The sequence below is a fragment of the Ahaetulla prasina genome, chromosome 2 (assembly GCF_028640845.1).
Source record: "Ahaetulla prasina isolate Xishuangbanna chromosome 2, ASM2864084v1, whole genome shotgun sequence".
In the NCBI taxonomy this organism is placed as follows: domain Eukaryota; kingdom Metazoa; phylum Chordata; class Lepidosauria; order Squamata; family Colubridae; genus Ahaetulla; species Ahaetulla prasina.
Genome location: NC_080540.1, coordinates 218098904 through 218123673, shown reverse-complemented (window position 1 = coordinate 218123673; position 24770 = coordinate 218098904).

The window sequence follows — 24770 nt, the reverse complement described above, 5'->3', positions numbered from 1 at the left end:
CATGTATCAGTAATCACTTATTGTTGGCCAATGTCAAAGCCAAGAAAGTGACTTCATTCTGGCAGTTTAAAGTTTGGTCTCAACACAGAAGAAGAAGAAATGGCACAGCTTTCTACTTATCCCAAGCTCCTAGCCGTGGTGCCTAACTTTCTCTTTAAATGATAATATGTTAAGATGATTTTTTCCATCTTTCCCAGCACAAGTTTGACTGCATGAATAATTTTGGGTGTTTGATGATCATGATAGAATTTTCTAGACTTCAACTATTCAACTGTTGATGCCTTTCTGCTCCTCCTTCAACTTGGTGAATTTCCTCCATGGCTTGGGCAGCAGCAGAGCTCAGCCACCAAGTGTCTGCCTCCATCTCCCCATGCCCATGGAGCAGACATGGCCAATCTATGGGATAGAATAGAATAGAATAGAATTTTTTATTGGCCAAGTGTGATTGGACACACAAGGAATTTGTCTTGGTGCATATGCTCTCAGTGTACATAAAAGAAAAGATACGTTCATCAAGTAGAAGCTTCCAGGCATACCTCCTTTATCTGATATGTGTGGATGGGCTGAGCAAACAGGCTCCTACTTTGCCGGTAAACTTTTTTCACTTTGGGCCTGCAGATCAGGAAATCTGTGCATTGAGTAGGACTTTGATAGATCATGGTTTGACAGAAAGTTAAGCCCATGAATCTAGCCATCTGTCAAAACTTGCCCTCCTCCTCCAGTCCCAATCCATGTTGTTAGTGTTATTAGTTTATTGAAGTTTATTTGCCATCCAATTTCAGTGGACTCCGGGCAGCTCCAATATACACTGAATGGCATTAAATAATAGGGAAGGGCTGAAGCAGGGGTGAAATCCAGCAGGGTCTGACAGGTTCTGGAGAACCGGTGGCGGAAATTTTGAGTAGTTTGGAGAACTGGCAAATGCCACCTCTGGCTGGCCCCAGAGTGGGGTGGGAATGGAGATTTTGCAATAGCCTTCCCCCAAGAGTGGGGAGGGAATGGGGATTTTGCAGTATCCTTCCATTGCCACGCCCACCAAGCCACGCCCACCAAGCCACACCATGCCCACCAAGCCACGCCCACAGAACCGGTAGTAAAAAAATTTGGATTTCACCACTGGTCTCAGGTATATGATAGTATCCAAGCCAAATCTTCAATATGTGGACTGTTTCCTGAAGTAGGTTCTTTCCAAATGTGATTAAACTTTTCCTCTGTCATACCTAGTGATATGCTCAGTATTGAAAGAGCATATATCTGAAGGCCTACCTTGTTCACACCTGCACTTAAGAAGCATGTCTAAAAATAGCTTTGCATCTCTCAAACCTTTTTGGGTTTTTTTCATGCATTTTGGGAGTCTGTTCATGTAATTATCAAAACCACAGCAGTATGCTAAGAGCCTCCTGTGGTGCTGTTTCTAGGTTTCTAGGGAGAACTTGGACTTCCTCCAACTAAAAGCTGATTAAAAGACAATCCTATATGTATATATCTTCAGAGTTCATTTGCAGAAAGCAGGACTTATTTCCAGTGAAGAGGGACTAGGAATGCAGTTTCATTTCAATTTAAAATCCAGGCCATCAAGAGCAACAAATACCTATATATCAAACTAGTTTCTATTCATTGAAACTTATCAATGATTTTTTTAAAGGATGTTTGTTTTGGGGAAAAGAGAGGGACAGTTCCCCCCACCCCCGTGACCTGATTTTTGGAAGGCAGAACATTTTAGAACTTAATTATGCTTTAATGGGGTTTAATGGGGTTTATTATTGCACGCTGTGATAATTGGAAGACTATGCAGGAGGGAACACAATGTTAAAATGAGGGAGGAACTGAAATTAAAGAATATTTTGAAAACGAACATGGATAGGAAGATAAGGTTCACAGAGATGCCACATCGTGCAGAAGACAGGTTTCAAACCATGTTTTGGAAATGAAGTCTCTCCAGCTTCACTTTTAGCTTACACAATGTGGAAAATCTCTTGGCCTTCTTCATATTATTCAATGTCTTAGAAGACCAAAGTGAGACATGGGTAATTATTCTTCAACAATATCTGAAGTGCTGTTATTCACCGCCTCTGCATTCTATGAATATCAGTCAAACACTCATGTCACTTGTTTTTGAACTAGACACAAGTAACACTCAATCAGAGAAAATCTACTTTCAGTCTTAGAAAGCTCCAATACCAGAGCTTTTGTGCACGCCCCATTCCTTTTCAGACTTCTGAGTGCATGTATTCTTCCATTTCTTCTTGAACGTGTCTGCATATTTTTCTTAAAGGAATTTATTTCCATTGAAAGCAAGTTGGATATATGTATATATTTATAGCTCCAGGACTGATACTGATTATGCTAGTTTAGAAGAAAGTTGGGAAGGGTTTTAACTGAACATACTTCTTTTCCAACTTCTGCTATACTTTTTTTCCCTCCCTCCTTCCTTCCTTCCTTCCTTCCTTCCTTCCTTCCTTCCTTCCTTCCTTCCTTCCTTCCTTCCTTCCTTCCTTCCTTCCTTCCTTCCTTTTTTCCAAGGTCAGAAGGAAGAAGATTAACAGAGTGGCAGAACAGGTTGATGATTTTATCCTATCCTCAAAAGGGGAAACTCAAATATTTCTGTGCTTCCTCAGACACCCTCCCAAAGACCATTGTAGCTTAATTGTCACAGTTTATAAAAATAACATCTTCCCTATACAATTATTTAGCGGGAAAATGAAAATGAACCAAAATAAGTTGCATCAATAATTCACTTTGTGGAATAAATAAGAGATTCTATGCTAGGACTTTTGATCACAGCACATTCCTATCATCAAAATCTCCTTGGGGTAGCTATCTCAAGGTATATTGACAAATAACTCATTCATTGTCCATTTAATAGTTTCTCATAGGGACGTGGTGGCTCAGTGACTAAGATGCTGAGCTTGTTGATCAAAAGGTCGGCAGTTCAGTGGTTCAAATCCGTAGTGCCGCATAATGGGGTGAGCTCCCATTATTTGTTTCAGCTTCTGCCAAAGTAGCAGTTCGAAACCACTAAAGAATGCAAGTAGAAAAATAGGGACCGCCTTTGGCGGGAAGGTAACAGCATTCCGTGTGCTTTTGGCGTTTAGTCATGCCGGCCACATGACCACGGAGATGTCTTCAGACAGCGCTGGCTCTTCGGCTTTGAAACAGAGATAAGCACCACCCCCTAGAGTCAGAAACGACTAGCACATATGTGCAAAGGTACCTTTACCTTTAATAGTTTCTCATAGGACTATGGAAGTTACTGTCTACCTAAGAAAATGTTTTGATAATATTCCCATGATCCTCTGAAGATTTATTTAGTTTATAGCATATCATACACGGGCTAGCAATATATATTAACATTTCATCTAGCTTAATAAAACACAATAAAATATAAATGTTAAAAAGATCTGTATTGAAATGTCAATGTCCAGGCCATCTGACATTGAAGTGCAGCATTATTTCGATTAAAAAAAAGATCAGAGACTGGACCAGTATATGTCCTTAGCTTATAGCGGGTCACAATGGGATGTACATTTTGGCGTGGGACTCCACAGTCACACTGAGGGGAGGATATACTATGCCCCATTTGTACAGGGAGTCCCGGCAGATGCTGTGTGAGGTGCGAATCCTAATTCTAATTGCTGAAGAATAACATAAAGAGACAGCCATAGTTATGCTTAGTCTGTTGTGCAAATTCTGCCCAAGTGATTAGTTTAATTCAACGTGTCATATGAACCCAGATAATGAGTTAAATGAATAAATCTAGTCAAATATGAGTAAATGTATCATAAGAACATAGTCCTTGTCTCTTCAACTCAGTGTTCTTTGCTTTGACTGGCAACAAAATTGTAGGGTTTAAGCTACAAGCGTTTTATGTTATCTAGTACCCTATCTTATGTATGTTGAATGTTAGAATGAAGAGCTGGAAGGTATTTGTTTGTAGGATATTAAAAGGATCCCTGAAAGGATTAGAGCATATACAGAGGATGCTTAACTTTACCTTTGATTCCCTTCTGAGCTGAGCTCCATTGTAACCTAATGTGCCAACTGCAGAGATAAAGCCTCTAGGTCAGTGATGGCTAACTTTTTTGCCGTCGCATGCCAAAAGCTGGGGGAGTGCCGTGAGGGGGGGTTTGCGCACACACGTGCCCACACCCATAATTCAATGCCTCCCCCTAGGCCCGCCCCCCATGCTCTTTTGGCACGCAACGGCAAAAAGGCTACCAGTGGGCCTGGTAGCCCCGTTTTTTGCCTTCCCCAGGCTCCAGAGGCTTTCTTGGAGCCTGGGGAAAGCGAAAACAGCTTTCCCCACCCCCCCGGAGGCCCTCCAGAGGCCAGAAACGACTCATTTCCTGACTTCCAGTGGGACCAGAAGGCCCGTTTTTCACTCTCCCCAGGTTCCAGAGGCTTTCTTGGAGCCTGGGGAGGGCGAAAACAGCTTTCCCCACACCCCTGGAGGCCCTCCAGAGGCCAGAACCGACTCATTTCCTGACTTCCAGTGGGACCAGAAGGCCCGTTTTTTCACTCTCCCCAGGCTCCAGAGGCTTTCTTGGAGCCTGGGGAGGGCGAAAACAGCTTTCCCCACCCCCCGGAGGCCCTCCAGAGGCCAGAAACGATTCATTTCCTGACTTCCAGTGGGACCAGAAGGCCCGTTTTTCACTCTCCCCAGGCTCCAGAGGTTTTCTTGGAGCCTGGGGAGGGCGAAAAAAGCTTTCTCCAACCCCCCAGAGGCCCTCCAGAGGCCCTCCAGAAGCTGGAAACTGTCCGTTTCCCGATTTCTGGTGGGCTCTGAAGGCCCGAAAATTACCTGGCCAGTGCGCACATGCGCGCTAGAACTGAGCTAGGGCAACACTCATGTGCCCACAGATATGGCTCCGTGTGCCACTGTGGCACATGTGCCATAGGTTCACCATCACAGCTCTAGGTGAATTGCCAAGCTTAGCCTAGCTTAAAGTAACTTCTTGTGAAATGCAAAATGTGGAGTCTGCTTGTTTGCTGTAACTTAAAATGTGTATTTTCAACAACCTCATGAGATAATAATGCTAACAAAGCTCTGCGCTATATGCCAGAAAATGTATTTCTTTCCCCTTCTAAGGTTCACTGTTTTCAGAGCGCTGAGAAAATCATGAGGTTTGCGTGATATGAAATAATGTTTCTATAGCAATGACAATCTGTGCAAGCTGTGTGAACTATAAGAAGTTTTTGTGTGAGCCTGCTTTTCTCTCTGTCTGCTGTTTAAGGTTGGAGACTAAAAAGAATCCCCCAGTTTTGCTTTCTGCAGAAATAAAAGCTGATTATCAGTTGCCTCACGTTCAGAGTTTCATTGGATTTATCAGATTCTGAGCTGCATTCAAAAACTTTACAATAGTTTTATGTTAATGCACTTGGTTGCTTCTTTTTTCACACTTGAAGATGAATACCTTGTTTAGAGGAGCCTAAAAAATGGACTGAGTGAAATTGGGAAATTAAGCATCGAATGCTTAAGGAACCTGCTTTTTGCTCTGTTTGAAAAAGTAGCAAGACACCACTGAAAGTTAACAATTAGTGCCAAAATTGAAGGTCTGAAACGTGGAATCCCATTCAGTTTATCAGATAAACTGAGCTCCGCTCGCAACAAAACACCTTATGCCACTAGACTTGAAATTTTGGGCTTAGAAAATTTAGAACTATGACACCTTTGGTATGACCTAAGCATAGCTCATAAAATTATGCTACAATGTCCTACCTGTCAATGATTACTTCAGCTTCAACCACAACAATACACGAGCATGCAATAGATACAAACTTAAGGTAAACTGCACGAAACTCGATTGCAGAAAATATGACTTCAGCAACAGAGTGGTCAATGGCTGGAATGCACTACCTGACTTTGTGGTTTCATCCCAAAACCCCCAAAACACAACAGATGGCTAACAGCAACCAAAAATATAGACCTAATTTCATTGATTGGGTCTACAAATTACTTAGATTTTTGTAATTTTAAGGACTCAAAGTAAATCCCTTGAAATCAATAATACATTGAAACTTATTTAAATACAACTGTTTTTCCAAACACACTAAATTTGGATAATTTATCTAAATTATTTGATTATATTTTAGATAACAAGTTTCAATCAGCTAAGGATTGCTATTTTATGGTACATATTTTACATCAATCGTTTTGTAATTCCCTGCTGGAAATCTGGAAGACTTTTAAAAGTAGTTTTCAGCTCTGACGCATCTCTGAGCATGGAATGCCTCTTATCACTTGGAAATAATCTGATGAATGCAGCACAGCTATCCACCCTGTTTACAGATTTTTTAAAAGATGTATTTCTTTGGAATGGAATGTACCATTTCACTAGCCCTTGTACATCAATCGTATATTACGTTCCGAATTACAGAGTTTATTGTTTAGCCTTTGTTGTGTGTTTTCTTCTTTTCCCCAGGAAGAGAAAAAATACATTCCTTTTGACCCGTGGAAGTAAAAATAAAACTGGGCTGAATTTGAAGCTACAGTTTATATAATTTCCATAGTGGCTTGTCAAATAAACTGGTTTCCCTGACATGTGATAAATTGCTCTACAATAAGGAACCACATATTAGGTTGATGGTAGCTTATTTTAAGCAGTCGCTGTACATGCAGCATCCTGCAGAGGATACAAAACTACATACAGAGTTACTATTCAGTAAAACAGAGTTAGTTACATGCTATATTCTGCAGCCTCTCAAAAATGTATTGCTCTTTCCCTGGTCCAAAGCTGTTCCTATTGAAGTAAATATGTAGTGTTAATATTAGGATCAAAATAAATTCAGACTATGTAGCACTGTTTTTGAACAAAAAGGGTGCAGCTGGCTTTTTAGTGGCATGTCAAGAGACACACTCCAAAACATAGCTGGGCCTGGACAGCCCCCTCCCTAAATATAGTTATTTTTGATGTCATTAATAATTTTCTCCTTCTGTTATATATTAGAAAATATCAGGCACAGCCTTGGGGCAGGCTGTAGGGGCCACATTCAAGTATATTCAAAGCTGCGATATGTACCTGTCTGCCTTAAAATAATTGCACAAAGCCATCCAGGTGGCCTTGAGCCAGTCACGCTCTCTCAGCCCTAGGAACAAAACAATGGCAAGCCATTTCTGAAAAACCTTGCATAGAAAATTACAGGAATTGAGGGCATCCAAAAAGAAAAAGGTACATCTATGTCAGAATAGTTTAACATGTTTATATATCATCAGAGCCATGGTTAGAAGGCTGTATTGCAGGCTAATTTTGCTGACTGCCAGGGATTCAATCCTCAGGTTTGACTCAGTCAGTGAAATGAGGACCCAGATTGCTGGCGGCAAGTGGCTGACTCTGTAAACCATTAAGAGAGGACTGCAAAGCACTGTGAAGCGGTATATAAGTCTAAGTGCTATTGCTTAGAAGCATCAGGCATTTTCTTATATTCAGTGCACAAGTGCAAAGAAATTAATTTTCTAAACTGATATTTTAAAAATCCCAATTCCATACTAAATGTTTAAATCAACTTCCTGTATAAATACTTCTATAGTGATATTGACCTAGAGAGTAAGAAATTGGTGTTGAAAGTGGATCTTCATTGCCAAAGTCATTAAGGGCCTCTGGTGGCTCAACAGGCTAATGCAGTCTGTTATTAACAGCAGCTGCTTGCAATTACTGCAGGTTCAAGTCCCACCAGGCCCAAGGTTGACTCAGCCTTCCATCCTTTATAAGGTAGGTAAAATGAGGACCCAGATTGTTGGGGGCAATAAGTTGACTTTGTATATAATATACAAATGGATGAAGACTATTGCTTGACATAGTGTAAGCCGCCCTGAGTCTTCGGAGAAGGGCGGGATATAAATGCAAATAAAAAAAAATGTTCATCTACTTTGTCCTCAGCCAGAAGGTTAGAGAGTGATCCAAATATGTACAGAGAGAAGAAGGGAAATTGGCCATGTGAGGATGAATAAAACAGAAATTCCATTATTGAACAGTCTAAAACAGAACACAATATATATAGTAAATATGAAGAGGAAAGAACAAATTGAAATTTTTGGAATGTGACATGACTGCATTTAGCATGTTCTGTTTACCCTGTGCTCCATGTATTGCAAATTCCAGCCTGCCCTACTTGTATCTAGTAACAGCTACAAAAATTAAATAAAATAAGGATTAAATAGCTATGACCTTTTTTTTTTTCATTAAACCAAAACACAATAGGGGATGCCATTTGTCTAGCACAGTGTAGCAAATGGGCTGCTAAAGCCGTAATACTCAAGCTGAACTGCATTTTTGTAGTTTCACTTCTGAGAATTTGATCGACTGTATAAAAGCCAAATATAGATAAGATCTTCTAGAACTAGTCCAGTTGCAAATGGATTTGCACTCCTAGTTTAAACATGATCTATAGATGAACTGTTTTATTTCTTTATGTCACTGTTTGAGATTAGATTAAAATATTTTAGATTAAAATATTCGCTTAAAATAAAATGCTTAGATTAAAATATTTTCAGACGTCCCAGAAATGAATTGATCTTATTAATATATTAAAGGGATATAATATTGCTTACCTCCTTAAACTAGCATGGACTCCTAGAGATGCTTAATGTAAAATCAATAACAAATGAAAGTTGTTCAATTTGTAACACAGTTGTTAAATGAATCCGGCTTCCCCATTGATTTTGCTTGTCAGAAGGTTACAAACAGGGATCATGTGATCCAGGGCTACTGCCACCATCTTAAATATGAACCCGTTGTCATGCATGACCATAGGGATGCTACAACAGTCATAAGTGTCATAAGTGTGGAAAACAGTCCTAAGTCACTTTTTCAGTGCTGTTGGAACTAAATGAACTGTTGTAAGTCGAGCATACAGATAAATAAATGACGTGGTCGTTAACCGAATCCAGCTTCCCTGATTCACTTGTTGTGAGCTGTCTGGGTCAGTTGCAAAAGGCAATCACGTCACCGCAGGGAGACTGCAGTTGGTCATAAATGCAAATGTGTTTGGCCATGTGTTACTTTTTTCATGCGCTACCTTAAGTTTGAATGGTAGTTCAACAAATGGTCGTGGGTCAAGGACTACCTTTCAAATGTAGCTTAAGTTATGAGATTGTAGTTTAATGTTCTTTTTTTTCAGTATCACCCTTTTACATTTATTTGGTACAAGTAGTCCTCGACTTACAACGGTTCATGTAGTGACTGTTTAAAGTTACAATGGCACTAAAAAAAGTGACTTACGACCATTTTTCACAGTTACAACCTTTGCAGCATCCCCATGATCACAATTCGGACACTTGGCAACTGGTTCACATTTATGACAGTCACAGTGTCCTGGGGTCACGTGATCCCCTTTTGCAACCTTCTGATAAGCAAAGTCAATGGGGAAGCCACATTCACTGAACAACTGGGTTACTAACTAATCAACTGCACTGCTTCACTTAACAACTGTGGCAAGAAAGGCTGTAAAATGGGGCAAAACTCACTTAACAAATGTCTCGCTGTATCAACAGAAATTTTGGGCTCAATTGTGGTCGTAAGTCAAGGACTACCTGTATATTAAAAATTCTGTATTCAGATTTGGGTCTTCAGAACAATATAGCAAAATGCCAGGATAACGTATATTCTGATGTTTTTGGAGAAGCCTTTCCTAACATAGATGTCACCAGGTTTTAGCTGGACAACTGCATCACATTCTATTCTGAACTTGGACTCTACCTTTGAACTGTAGTTAGGGCATGTTGGAGGGGTGTTGTACATTGACTCTTCTGCCCAAAAATGAACACAGCATTAAGAAGAAAGCTATAGCTGGCTTTTCTTTCTGAGATGCTAGTTTTGCATATGCAGACCACTTTTAATTTACTCATTTTGAAAGGCTACCTTTTGTCATAACTCCTTTTCAGCTAGCAGCTTGAATACCTAAAAACTCCTTCCTGATGCTGAATGGTTAAAGGGATTCTGAAATATACTAGGTAGAAATAAGACCTTTTATTAAGACTCCAGTTTATTTTAAGCCTGATCGAAAAATAATTGTGCCATTGTATTCTTATCTTTCTGGTTAACTTTTCAGAGACATCTGGTTGATTAATGTGGTAAGAAAATGCTGAGCCAGATTGGTTTTTTGTTAACTTTCAGATCTTGTGTTCGGAAAATTACAGCCATGTTTGTTTGAATTAAGTGCTTCTTGGAGTTGCAGTTATGAGTCAAACGTGTAAGAATTACTCATTTTCTACAGGGTGCCCATGCTTTTGTCAAACTCTGAAGATAAAATATTCCTTAAAATATATCTCATGAGTCCTGCAACATAATCAATGTTTATGGGATTTAGGAGTAGTCCCAGTTCAATCTACCTTTAGATTGAAAAGTGGTTTAGGGGTAGTCCCAGTTAAAAGGGGTTTAGGAGTAGTCCCAGTTCAATCTACCTTTCAGGGATGTTGAGAAGATGAAACTGGGTAACCCAACCTATACTGCTTTGAGTTCTTGCTGGAAAGCTAGGCTATACAATATGTACCTGAATTCACTATTTACATACTTCATGGAAGTGAGAGATATACTTTTCAAGGATGAACTTTTTATACATTTTAAATCAGCGGTTCTCAACCTGTGGGTCGCAACCCCATTGGGGGTCGAATGATGATTTGCCAGGGGTCGCCTAAGACCATTGGAAATATGGGAAGTATACTTGCGAGTCGAAGAATCGCGAATTTGACTTCAGGCGCGATGAATTAAAAAAGAGAAAAATCTTTGCTCTGATGTCTCCCTCTCAAGCCAGCTGCAATCACTCCCAATCGCTAGCCTAATCTGGCTTCAGGCACGATAATAGGGGAGGAGTCTCTGCTTTAATGCCTCCGTCCTCAAGGCAATCACAAGCAGTTCAGATCGCTAGCCAATATGGCTTCAGGCGCGATAAATTCAAAAAAACAGTTTGCTGCTTTTTTTCTCCTTCTGCGGCTGCTGAGGCGCGCCGAGATCGCTGCCTAAAAATATAATTTTACGGTTGGGGTCACCACATTGTGGGGAATTGTATTAAAGGGGTCGCAGCACTATAATGCGCTGGTTCCGTCCCAGGCACCTGATGGACCCGGAGAGGTTCCTGACGGAGCTTGGGCCGTTTCCCGAGCATCTGGCCCACGACTCGACTGAAGAACTAGTTGCGGCCTGGGAACGGGCCGCGGCTGGAGCTTTGGACCGTGTCTTGCCTTTGCGGCCTCTGACCTGGCGTCGGTCTCAACCAGCTCCTTGGTTCTCCGAGGAGCTGAGGGAGATGAAGCGCCGGAGAAGACGCCTAGAGAGTGCCTGGAGATCCAGCCGCTCTGAGGCTGACCGGACACTAGTTAGGTCCTATAGTAGGACCTACCTAGTGGCAATGAGGGTTCTGAGCGTTCTCGTTCCTCCCTCATTGCGTCGGCAGATAACCGCCCGGCCGCCCTGTTTGGGTGACCGCTCGCTCCTTCAACAGGAGGCGGGAGGACCCCTGAGGCGTGCCGAGGAGTTCTTGATTATCTATCGACAAAATCGTTCAGCTTCGGGACGGATTGGATCAAAATTGGGTAGATCAGGCGAGGTTCTGAGGCTCGTCTTGTTGAGGTGGTTTGGGATGACTTTGATCCTGTGACTCCCGAGGACATGGACAGGTTGCTGGGTAGGCTGAACACCACCACATGTTTACTGGATCCGTGCCCCTCCTGGTTAGTACTGGCTACTCAGGAGGTGACACGAGGCTGGCTCCAGGGGATTACAAATGCTTCTTTGCGGGAGGGGGTCTTTCCCGCGGCCTTGAAAGAGGCGGTGGTGAGACCCCTCCTCAAGAAGCCTTCCCTGGACCCAGCTGTTTTAGCGGACTACCGGCCAGTCTCAATCTTCGCCACGGCGAAGGTTGTAGAGAGTGTGGTGGCATGTCAGCTATCCCAGTACCTGGATGAAGCTGTCTATCTAGACCCGTTCCAGTCCGGCTTCCGGCCCGGATACAGTACGGAGACAGCTTTGGTCGCACTGGTGGATGATCTCTGGAGGGCCAGGGATAGGGGTTACTCCTCTGCCCTGGTCCTATTAGACCTCTCAGCGGCTTTTGATACCATCGACCATGGTATCCTGCTGCGCCGGTTGGAGGGGTTGGGAGTGGGAGGCACCGTTTATCGGTGGTTCTCCTCCTACCTCTCTGATGTTTTTAATTATTGTGTGTATTTATATTTTATCTGCCTGTTCACCGCCCTGAGTCCTTCGGGAGAAGGGCGGTATACAAATTAAAATATTATTAAAATATTATTATTATTATTATTATTATTATTATTATTATTATTATTATTATTATTATTATTATTATTATTATTATTATTATTATTATTATTATTATTATTATTATTATTAAGGTTGAGAACCACTGTTTTAAATGCTTGGAACATTTTAAATAAAAACCTAAGAGGTCACAGCAAATTATTCTAGAAGCCAAATTCACATTATTTAACATTACTTGTCTCTCCTTGGAATGAAGTGTTCAGAAGCAATTGCTGCAAGCTGTGGTTGAGGTTTTAAACCACGGATGCTTGAACTTGAAGACACGATTAGAATTTTTTTTTCCTTTTTCCTGACAATTGATTCCAGTTCAAAAGAAATTTCTCTTGGTCACCCCAAAATCTTTGCTGTTGTTTTTAGAACCTACTTTTCCTTCTTTGAAAATGATGTTTGGAATATTGTTTCACATAACAGACAAAATTTGGAAAGTTTGAGAGGCAGCTGGAACATTATAATGGGGTGACTGAACAGTGATGATTTGTGGAGTGGGAGAATGAAACCGTAAGGCACGCTGGAAAAGAAGAAGGAAGGAAACTATATGAAACTGCAGGTGGAAAGCCCCTAGAAAGCAATGAGGGAGGTTAGATGACTCAGAGGGCGACCAATGTATGAACCAGAAAAAGGGGACCATGTTTATGTGTTTTGGAAGTGGGGTGTCTGAATAAAAGATATTGTTTGGAGGAGTAATCCTGAAAGAGAAAAGGAAATGAGTAATTCAAGTAATTATATCTTGTGTTCTGGGCATATGGGAAGGTTGAATCTTATGGGATGGTTGGATCTAATGTGTCTGTGCTTTGATCCGCATATTATATCACCCCACTTCCAGGAAACAGATATGAAATACTCATCATCATCATCATCATCATCATCACAGAATGACAGAATAACAGAAGGGCCTTGGAGGTCTTTTAATCCAACCCCCTGCTCAAGCAGGAAACCCTAATACCATTTCAGGCAAATGGTTGTCCAATCTCTTCTTTAAAACCTCCAGTGTTGGAGCATCCACAACTTCTGGAGGCAAGTCATTCCACTGATTAATTGTTTCTCCTTAGTTCTAGGTTGGTTCTCTCCTTCGTTAGTTTCCACCCATTGCTTCTTGTCCTGCCTTCAGGAGCTTTGGAGAATAGGTTGACCTTCTTTGTGGCAGCCCTCTAATATTGGAACACTGCTATCATGTCACCCCCTAGACCAGGGGTGTCAAACTTGCGGCCCATGAGCCAGATGTGTCACACACAGGCCACGCCCACTCCAGCTCTGCAATGTCGTGATATGTCACGTGACATCAACGTGATGTGGTGAGTTTGACACCTGTGCCCTAGACCTTCTCTTTATTAAACTAGACATACCCAATTCCTGCAATCTTTCCTCGTATGTTTTAGCCTCCAGTCCCCTAATCATCTTTGTTGCTCTTCTCTTCACTCTTTCTAGGATCTCAACATTTTTTTTTTACATTGTGGCAACCAAAACTGGATGCAATATTCCAAGTGTGGTCTTACCAAGGCATTATAAAGTAGTACTAACTGTTCATGTGATCTTGATTCTATCCCTCTGTTAATGCAGCCTAGGGATAGAATCATCATGATCACCATCATCATCATCACCAATCATCGTAATAGACCAACAACTAAAACAATCAATATACTATAAGAATAGCAGTATTTAAATATCTTAAAATATAAACATAATCTTAACCCTAGGTTTATAAATATTATTAGGATTACAGTCTCTTTCTCAGCCCTAGGAAGGAGGTGATGGCAAACCACTTCTGAAAAACCTTATCGAGAAAACTGGAGAAACTGGTCCAGGTAGTCACCAAGAGTCAAAAGCTGACTTGAATACATTAAAAAAAGTGACCGGTAAATCTGATTGGTTTGGCTCATGGAAGCTTTCCATTTTATGAAACATGGGACTTTTGCCTGGAGAATTAGGGAAATATAGTTCTAAAGGAAGTTTTGGCTTTTTCTGTATCCTGACATTCTAAATCCTATATAACCCATGAATCTGCTTGGTTTAGCTTCCTGGGAAATGAATATCCTTGCATTTTTGTTTTGTTTTTTGGGAGTTAAGGAAATCATAAAAATATATTGAAATAATAAAATATTGTTTCAATTTATTTCTAAAACAGTATATTCCTCTCTTTATTATATTTTGAAGATGATAGAACTATCCTCCTCCAAACATCCTTCCAGCCATTTTTTAACAGGAGTTAAACCCATCAATTGCGAATAAATAGACAAAGTCACCTATTCACTGGCATATGAGAGAAATTGTATAGGGAAGATGGCCTAATAGGTACCATCTTTGGGTTCTCCAGTTGTGCACAATTCTGCAATGAAGTATAGGATTATTTTCTGATTAGGCACATCTATGATTGTGTTATTAAGCATATCATAATTTTAGATAAACTGCCCTGTGCTTCGGGCAGGCAGTTGGGTGGGTCCTAGTGGTTTTTATTTAATAGCTCATTATGCAGGGCATGATCACTTGGCAAGCTTATAACCTATTGTCATCTGCGGAGAGCATTTTATTATACTTTCCCATGTAATTGGAAATTGGAGTGAATTATTGATAAATTCTCCCTACTGGATAGGATCAATTGGATATTTGCAGACAGTGATAAATTATCACTTGGCAAACATGCAAGCAACCCTCCCCCAAATTAGTTTAAAAAGAGAGTTTTGGTTTTAATGAAGTCTGGAGAAAAGGAATATTTTCTGAAATTGCTATACACAGTAGAAATGTTTAATTTAACAAGTAAGGCTTCCAAAAACAACAGCAAAGGCAAATGCACATATTTCCTATTGTAGATATTCACCCCGAATAAATAAAAAACATTATACTGATTACCTACATTCTCTAAAGAATGAAGTGTCCCTTGTTCTATATTTTATCTCTCAACAGTTCTTCTGCTTCTAATTTACATTATTTGGCTCACTTTTGCTTCATTAACTGCTTCCTCTCTTTTTAAAGATATGCTGAACTACTTCTTTCTTCCTGGTTTTTGTTTTTTTTAATGAAACTTTCCGGAGTTAGAAGTCATAGCCTCTTAATAATGAAGTAAAGCGGAAGCATCACTCATGTCCAGTTCCTTGTGGTTAAAATTACTATATTTGCACTGAATACTTGCATCCTGAATTCTCCTCTTTATCTTCATCTTAGTCAACAGAACTGTTGCAGGGGGATTGAATGAACGTGGCAATGGGTTGATTAAATGAGCACATAATCCATATTGCTAAAATGATTAAAAATAACATGTTTAAAATATATGTGTTCACTCCAGCCTTCTGCTTTTCATTTTCTTTTGTGTGTTTCTTAGTCACACACATTGGGTTAACACGTTTTGTAAAGCCATATTATGTTTATTTAGCCTTGTTTGAGGATGGTTCATGAAGCTAATCAATTCAAGTCATTCCACAATCAAGTGAAGTTTATTGAAGTCATTCCACAATCATGCACATGGGTTCACAGGTCATGCTAAGCCATGGCTTGTTTAATCAGGGTTTACACCTATGGTCCCAACTTTTTGGAGCTGATGGACATGTTTGGAATTTTGAGAATGCCATGGGCTCTCATGTAGGGATGGACAATAAAAAAATCCATGCATCAGATTGCAAACCACTAAAAATGTTTCTCTTAACCCTTTCATGCTCCCATGATACATTATACCTGGTCATATCACCCCTGTTTTCTTTCTGGACAAATCAGCACACTTAAAGGAAGACACCAGGGGTAGCTACCTTCTATTTTGTTTCCTGAGAATGCCTCTGAAATTATATGGGGCCTCTTGGCACTGTTTGGAATAGTAATTATACATGGGACTGGGACTTTGCTTTGCAATATGCTAGTTCCATCCATCCATCCATCCATCCATCCATCCATCCATCCATCCATCCATCCATCCATCCTTTCTCTCTCCATATGCCAACTGTGAAAGGGAGACTAGCTGGAACCAAAAGAGATACTGCTGGCTATATATGTGCCATGAACACTATATTGAGAATACAGTGTTTGTTGAATAAATTAAAATTGGCTGGGTTCAGTGCGTCAACCCAAAATATGTTATTAAGAAATTTGTGTGTGTCTTAAGAATGCTAAAAATATGCTTGAATGTTCCAGCTTCCTATTTACATCGTAAAATCTCACATCGTAAAAAAGGGAATTACAAGTGAAAAGTGTACTTTTGGGGAATGCTCATCCATCTTGACTCATCCATCTTGATAAAGTTCAAAGGAAACAATTGCCTCATATAGTTCCCAGTTATAGCTTGTCATTGCTGGATTTCAATTATGTTCTAGATTCTGAGTAAACAACACATGGCCTTTCAGAAGCTCTCTTATCTTTCAATCTAATTCCTTTTCTGAGGAAGACAGAATTACCGTATATACTCGAATATAAGCCGATCCGAGTATAAGCCGAGGTCCCCAATTTTACCCCAAAAACTGGGGTAAACTGGGGACTCGAGTATAAGCCGAGGGTGGGAAATGAGGCACCTACCGGTTGAAACCTCCTCCTCAGCTGAGAAGGCTGGCGGCTCCCCGCCCGCCTCTCACTGCACCGGCAGGGCTTCCCAGCCATCATCCGCAAAATGTGAAAAAGAAAAACCTCGAGTATAAGCCGTATATACTCGAGTATAAGCGAGGGCTTAAAAAAAAACTCAGTATAAGCCGTATATACTCGAGTACAAGCCGAGGGCTTAAAAAAAAAACTCGAGTATAAGCCGTATAGACCCGAGTATAAGCCGAGGGGACGTTTTTCAGCACAAAAAACGTGCTGAAAAACTCGGCTTATACTCGAGTATATACGGTAGCTGAATTGGGAGAACATGTGAAGCAGCCCAAGGCCAATTGAAGAGATATATAATTCTCCAGCCTTGTGGGAATGAGGAACCTATCTCTGATGCGTATAAGAGTTCTGGGTAACTTCTTAGTCCTAGAGAGGCCACTGAATGAGATCATGCAGCTGTCCTCTAATGTAAGACTGTAAACAATAGTGGATTCTCTGCACATGAGCTAACTAGCAACCCTGCTCAGGGTAACCATTCGCTGCTGAGAAGGGAAGAGTCTCAGTAACATATTCAGGGCTGTTGTGAGGGTTATTCATGCTATTTGGGTGATGTAGTTTGTCAGGGAATTGTGCAGCTGGTGTCCAAATGGAGTCAGAGACGTTGAAGCGAACTTGCAGTTTTATATCAATAAATATATTTATAGTAAATAAGAAAGGCAAACAGGAGCATCGCCAGGTAAATCAACACATCATGAGATAAATCACACACAGGAAAAAGGCGGGAAATAAGGAACCTTCCCTCTTTTCACTCACAGCAATCAAGCACAGCTCAAATTCCCTCATGCAATGATCAGCTCTCTTCAAACAATTAGCTATAACTGTGTGTTCATACTCGTTGTCCAACCCTTCACTGCTCCATCTATTAAATTTTAGACATCTTAACAAAGTTGTTTAGGATGTGGACTCCAACTAGGCGGCTCCAAATGAAACGCTTGGAGGATAGTCTTGTGCGATTATCTAAATTGAAATTTTGGTTCCTGAGAAAATGGAAAATGTCTTCTAACCTGTGAGTTGGCCTCCTGTTTATTAGTTCCAGATCTTCACTGGGTTGTGACGATGGCTTGAGAAATTATCTATATTTGGGTCCATGTGATGGTAACAGACAGTCCCACCAAGGGAAGGACTGGTCCCTCCAGGCTTAAAAGCCTTCTCAAGGAGCCATAGATGGCTCCAACTCTTCTAGACAGCTATCATCTCTAACAATCCCAAGATTGTTGAGAAGGTAGTCAAACAACAGTTCCAGGGGCTCTTAGTAGAAACCAGTGATCTGGACATATTTAAGTCAGGTTTTAAATCAAGACATAGGAGATAGCATTGGTTGCACTTGTCAATGAACTTTGGCAGCTTTTCATACTGTCAACCAGTGGTGGGTTTAAATTATTTTACTACTGGTTCTATGGGTGTGGCTTGGTGGGCGTGGCATAGCATGGCTTGGTGGGTGTGGTTTGGTGGGCATGGCAAGGAAAGGATACCGTAAAATCTCCATTCCCACCCCACTCCAGGAGAAGGTTACTATAAAATCCCCATTTCCTCCTGATCAGCTGGGACTTGGGAGGCAGAGAATAGATGGGGGCAGGGCCAGTCAGAATTTTTACTACCAGTTCTCTGAACTACTCAAAATTTCCGCTACCGGTTCTCCTGAACTGGTCAGAACCTCCTGAAACCCACCTCTGCTGTCAACCATGGTACTCTTCTGGCCGACTTTGGAAACTGGGAATGGGAGGTGGTTGGAGTCGGTTCCCTCCTTCCTCTATGTGTGGTGGCCTGTCAGCCGCCGGCCCCTTCAGCAGCAGAATCAGATGAGGAGGCATGGGAGGCATGGGAGTCAAGGTCAGCATCAAGGCAACCTGAGTGTTCCGAGGGGGAAGAGGGAATGGAGTTGGCAGAGACAGAGGCGAAGCCTGGGCTGTCTGTCAGTCCTCAGATGGAGAGTCAACAGCCCCCAGAACGATGGGGAGGGAGAAAAGAGGAGAGAGTAGGAGGTAGGAAAGAGGAGAAGAGGAAGGAAGAGGGAGAAGGAAGGTGTAGGGTGGAGGGAGGAGAGGATGTAGATAAGAGAAGGAGACGAAGGTCTGGAAAGTAGAAGAAGGTAGAAGAGGGAAGAGTGTTAAAAAGGGGGGTGGTGACTGGACAAGCCCGACTAATTGTATATAACTGTACATTGGATGAGCTGTTTGATATGATTGTAAAAATAAAACTTTTTTATGGAAAAAAAACAAAACAGCCCCCAGGTCTGGAGGTGGCTGATGAGGAAGAGGAGGAACAGCTGAGTCCAGTGCCTGATGCACCGATGCACAGAAGGCAGAGGAGAGGAGAACAGTGGAAACCCATGGGTCAATCCTTGAGAAAGAAGAGCCACCGCTGCTAGCAAAACCCCACCCTAGTTCTGGGGATAAAAGGCAGAGGGCGGAGATGAATAGATGTGGCAGACAACTATTCATCTTCCAGCCCGCCAGACTTGTTAGCCTGCATTGAGAGAGTTTTTGCCGGGGCTGCTGGCACTCCTAATAAAGGAATCATTGCTTCAACTACAGAGGGTTTGTCATGTTTGGGGAACTGGGTCAGAACAGGTTGGTTCCAGTTAGACTGGGGAAAAGGGGGAAAAAGTCATATCCCCTGCCCATTATTTGTAGATGACTTGGGCCTTAACACTCACACCCATCCTGTTCAACATTCAATGAAGTCATCTGTAGATCCTAGCCTGGTACCCTCAACTTGGAGATGATATCCAATTATATATCTTGACCCTGGCCATCTACTATCAATATCCTACCCAATTGTCTGGATGCTGTCATTTCTAGATGAGAAGTAACGGATTCAGGTTCAATCCTGCCAAAACTAAGCAGCTGCTCCCTTGGATTTTTTTTCAGCTTTGGTCTTGGATGGGGTAATAGTTCCCTATTTGAGATTAGGGTACACCTTAGGGTCACTCCTGAACTCACAGCACCTGCTCAAAAAAGCAAGTGGCACCTATGGCCACAAAGATTTTGCACAGGTCTACCTTAGTGGCTTGGTGGGCATGGCAGGGGAAGGATATTGCAAAATCTCCATTCCCACCCTACTCTGGGGCCAGTCAGAGCTAGTATTTGCCTGTTCTCTGAACTACTCAAAATTTCTGCTATCAGTTCTCCAGAACCTGTTAGAACCTGCTGGATTTCAACCCTGTTTGTTTACCAGTGTTGGTCATTCATGACAATCCCCCATGCCTTAATCACCTCAAGGCTGGCCTACTGCCACATGCTTTACATGGGGCACCCTTGAAGATCATTCGGAAGCTACAGCTTCTCCAAAGTGTAGCAGCATGAGAAGTGATTGGTGCATCTCAATATGTTCATGTGTCATCCATACTTCATGAGCTGCCTTGGTTGCTCTTTCACTTCCATGTACAATTCAAAGTGCTGGCTGCTGCCTAAAAAGCCCTTCATGGCATAGACCCTGGATATTTGAGGGACTGCCTGTTTTCAGTGGTTTCTGCCCATCCACAAAACCAGGCACAGTTGAGGGGCTCTGGGTCCCTTCCATCAAGCAATGTCTTCTAGTATATCCCTTAAGCATACTGTCGTGTCCCACTCCTCCGCTGACGGCCGGGTCAGGGAAATCCGAATCAGGCTTGCCTCTGCAGCTCTGCCCAAAGTCCTAGCAAAGTCCTCAGAGCAGGCAGGAGACCAGTAAGTGACTTCAGCAAGATAAGTTCGACTTTGCCTGACTCAGAGACTGCCAGAAAGCAGATCCTTTATATAGGCCATGGGGTGTGGCTCCATGACTCAGCACTCATTAAGGCCTGCCCCTCCCTTCCTTCTGTTGCCTCCGCCTCTCCAATCTTCTGATGCGAGGGTCACTCCAATCAGCTGTTGTTGGGAGTAAACCCTCCTCAGGCTCACCTGCTGTGGAGGAGGGGGAGGGGTCTAGCTGCTCCGTTTGCCTGGGCATGGAGTCAGGGCTGGGGCAGGGAGATGCTCCTTCTTCTGCAGTTTGTCTGGGCATGGAGCCAGGACTGGGGCTGGAAGGCATACATTCCTCAGTGTTCGGGAGCAGGTAAGAAGGCCCCGGCTGCTCTGAGGGCGGGCAAGACACAACACATACATTTTCTGCTGTAGCATCTGCTCTCTGGATATTTTCTCAGCTTCCATCCTACAAGAATTCTGTAACTCGTGGAAAACATGATTGTGCTCCTAGGCATGGGGTTGGGTCAGGTTCGTGACCCCTAAAGGAGTTTTTGGGATGCAATATGTGTTGGCTCTAGGCATGCATACTCATTTCTTTTCATTTTCTCTCTGTAAGCCTCCCAGAGTCATTTGGGAACTGGGTGGCTTTAATCAGGGGTGAAATACCCCTGGTTCGGATCAGATCGCCCGATCCAGTAGCGATCTTGGCTGGTGGTTCGGAGAACTGGTAGCAATCGCGGTGCGAGGCTCCGCCCACCTGCCCGGCTGTCATTACTTCCTGGTTTTAATGTGCTTTGTACCCTCTGTGCATACGCAGAGGGTGTGCGCATGCATGTGACACGTGTACGTGCACTTTTGAACCGGTAAGGAAGGTAAGTAGATTTCACCTCTGGCTTTAATTAAATAAAATAAAGTACAATTATCAGTTGGATAAAAAACATTGCATTTTCTTTGTCTAATCCTCTTCCTCTAACGGAGGAAACCCATTAGACCTCATGACATAAAGACAAATGTTAGTCATTATTTCATAAAATTACTGTTTTAAAAAGCTAAAAAATGTATATATATATTAATGAAAGCTGACATTTAGTTGTCTTAAGCACTGCAGGCTTAGAAATATCCAAAACAGAGAGGGAAGTAGACTTGAATAGATGTAGGTCAAGTTTAGGAACATTAGTGGGAGTGAATTTAAAAGTGTTTAAAGGAGTTTGGTATAAGGAAGTACTGTTTCCTCACTGTTCAGCAGCTGAACATGATTTCCTAGTTATTGTAAAATGTACGCTTATTTAGTTTTTCCTAAAACTCTTTTAACTGAAATGGTGAAAAATAAAGCCAACGTGCCAATAAATACTGTTTGAAAAATATACACACATTGCTAAACATAAAGAGGTGAAGAAATCCACAGATGTGAAAATCCTTCAGTAGATTTAGATTAATATCCCAGTTTTAGTTTCAAGGTAATACATACAGTATAATGGCCTTGCCTCCTATTTTCCCCACAACAACAACCCAGTGAGGTGAGTTGGGCCAAGAGAAAGTGACTGACTCAAGGTCACTCAGATAGCTTTCAAGCCTAAGGGAGGGCGAAAATGCCTAAAACCCAGTCTCACAGTTCCTAGCGCAGCATCTTCACCACTGCATCAAATGGGCTCTCGGATGTTAATAAACATATACATACAGTACGTATACATTGAAATGTCTTTATCCCGTCTCATTTAATGGCCTTTCCCCATTGCTGAAATGAAGTGTGAAATGAAATATTGAGCTTGCAGAAAAAAAAAATCCCCATGACATTTGCTGTTCCTCTGGTTAACCTGTCCTCTTCTATGGCCTCAGTTTCAAGCTGCTGGGTGGCGGGTAACAACTTGAAAGACGTCATAAACCTTGAAGCTTTCATTGGGCTGTGTTGTGGAAACATTGCTCTATATTTGTATGGGTGTGTGTGCAATGGCTCAGCGGTTAAAAGATGTCGAGCTTGTCAGCTGGAAAGCTGACAGACTGGGTTTGAGACCCGAGTGCCATGTTACAAGGTCAGTGCCTGTTCCTCACCCCAGTTCCTGGTAACCTAGCAGTTCGAAAGCATGCAAATGTGAGTAGATAAATGGGTACCACTTTGGTGGGAATGTAATTGCATTCCATGTGCCCAGTGGTGAAATCCAAATGTTTTTACTATCTGTTCTGTGGGTGTGGCTTGGTGGGCGTGGTGTGCTTGGTGGGTGTGGCTTGGTGGGCATGGCAGGAAAAGGCTATTGCAAAATCTCCAGTCCCACCCCATTCCATGGAAAGGATACCGCAAAATCCCCATTCCCTCCCCACTCCCGAGGGAACGATATTGCAAAATCTTCATTTCCACCCCACTATGGGGCCAACCAGAGATGGTATTTGCTGGTTTTCCGAACTACTCAAAATTTTCGCTATCGGTTCTCCGAACTGCTCAAAAGTTCTGCTACCAGTTCTTCAGAACCTGTCAGAATTTGCTAGATTTCACCCCTGCATGTGCCTCAGCATATAGTCATATTTGCCACATGACCACGGAAAATGTCTTTAGACAGTGCCGAGTCTCTTGGCTAAGAAACAGAGATGAGCACCGCCCCCTAGAGTCAGACATGACTGGACAGGGGAAACTTTTACCTTTACCTTTTTTATATTTATAGTTCAGTATCTCATAGTCATGGGAATTGGGATGAAATGAAGACTATGTCATGAGGGCGTAGCTGAAAAAACAAAAGTGAGCTGGGAATACTTGGCCTGTTGAGGTGAAAGGAGGGAAAGTCCCCGAAACTAGTTAAACAGAGCAATTCAGATTATAATGTAATTGTAGTATCAGATTTCTTATCAAGGAAAGGAATGTCACATGACTCCAAATGAATTACTAAAGAAAGACCAACAAAGCAAACATCAGTTTTATACAACTATAACCTTTAATGCATTGAAAATTGCACAGCAGTTACAGTAATAAAAAGTAAACTATATCCAACCATGATGAAAAAAGAGAATCAAAATATTTATGATATGATTCATTTTGCAGAAACTCGCTCAAATGTCTCCACAGAGTGTGGAATGTTTTCACATTCTCTAGAATTATTTTTTAATTAGGCTTGATAGGATAGAGGGAGAAAGGAAGGAAGGAAAGGAAGGAAGGAAGACTATATGTGTGTTGTGTGTCCCTTTACACCTAGAGACAGACTGAGTCTTTATCTCAGACATAAAGAGCTTAGATGTGGAGTTTTCTTTCAAAATTTTAAGTTTCATCTTACATTTGCAGTGACTAATTAATTCACTCCACAGTTTCCATCTAAAAATTCAGCCTAGTAAAGAGAAATCCTCTGGCCAAAATAACTGCCTTCATTTTTATATTCCACCCCCTCCCAGCTTTAACAAAAAATACTGTCCAACAGTGGACTTTGGACTCTATCTAAACTACAGCAAAACCAAGCAAAGCTGATACTGTCCAATGCCAGGAAATACCTTTTCAGAGCATTTCCCTCTTGCTAAATTGTCACTTCAAACAGTCGTAAGTTGAAGGCTACCTGTATATCTGCTGCACTAATCCCACTCACTAATGGCCTCTAATCTTTTCCCTGACATAATGGATCGCCAAACCTAACTTATTTTACAGCATTTAATAATGCTGTCCAGTTAGGGAGGAAAATTCTATATTGATACTAATGGTTTAAGCCTTAAGGCAATGGTGAAATCCATTTTTTTTACTACCAGTTCTGTGGGAATGGCTTAGTGGCTGCGGTGTGGCTTGGTAGGCATGGCAGGGAAGGATACTGCAAAATTTCCATTCCCTCCTGGGAGAAGGATATTGCAAAATCTCCATTCCCAGCCCCCTCTGGGACCAGCCAGAGGTAATATTTGCCAGTTCTCTGAACTACTCAAAATTTCCACTACCAGTTCTCCGAACTGTTCAAAATTTCCACTACCGGTTCTCCAGAACCTGTCAGAACCTCCTGGATTTCACCCCTGGTTTAAGGATCCTTCCGTCATGGGTTGGGAAGGAGATGAAGACAGTATCATGGGAACATGGTAGAAAACAGGGCATTCATCTCTTAAACCATAGCGACGCAGGGATTGTTTGCTTTCTGACTCCCTCCCATATGTGAAGGGAGGCTTCTGTATTTCCAAGTCAGAACTAGGAAAACAGCAGAGTCTCAAAGGTGGTGTAGAGGTTAAGGTATGATTTAGGGCAGGGGAGCATGGAAAATCACTGGGTGACTTTGAGTTAACCACTTTTTCTTAGTCTGACCCATGTTGTGGGTAGTGGTGG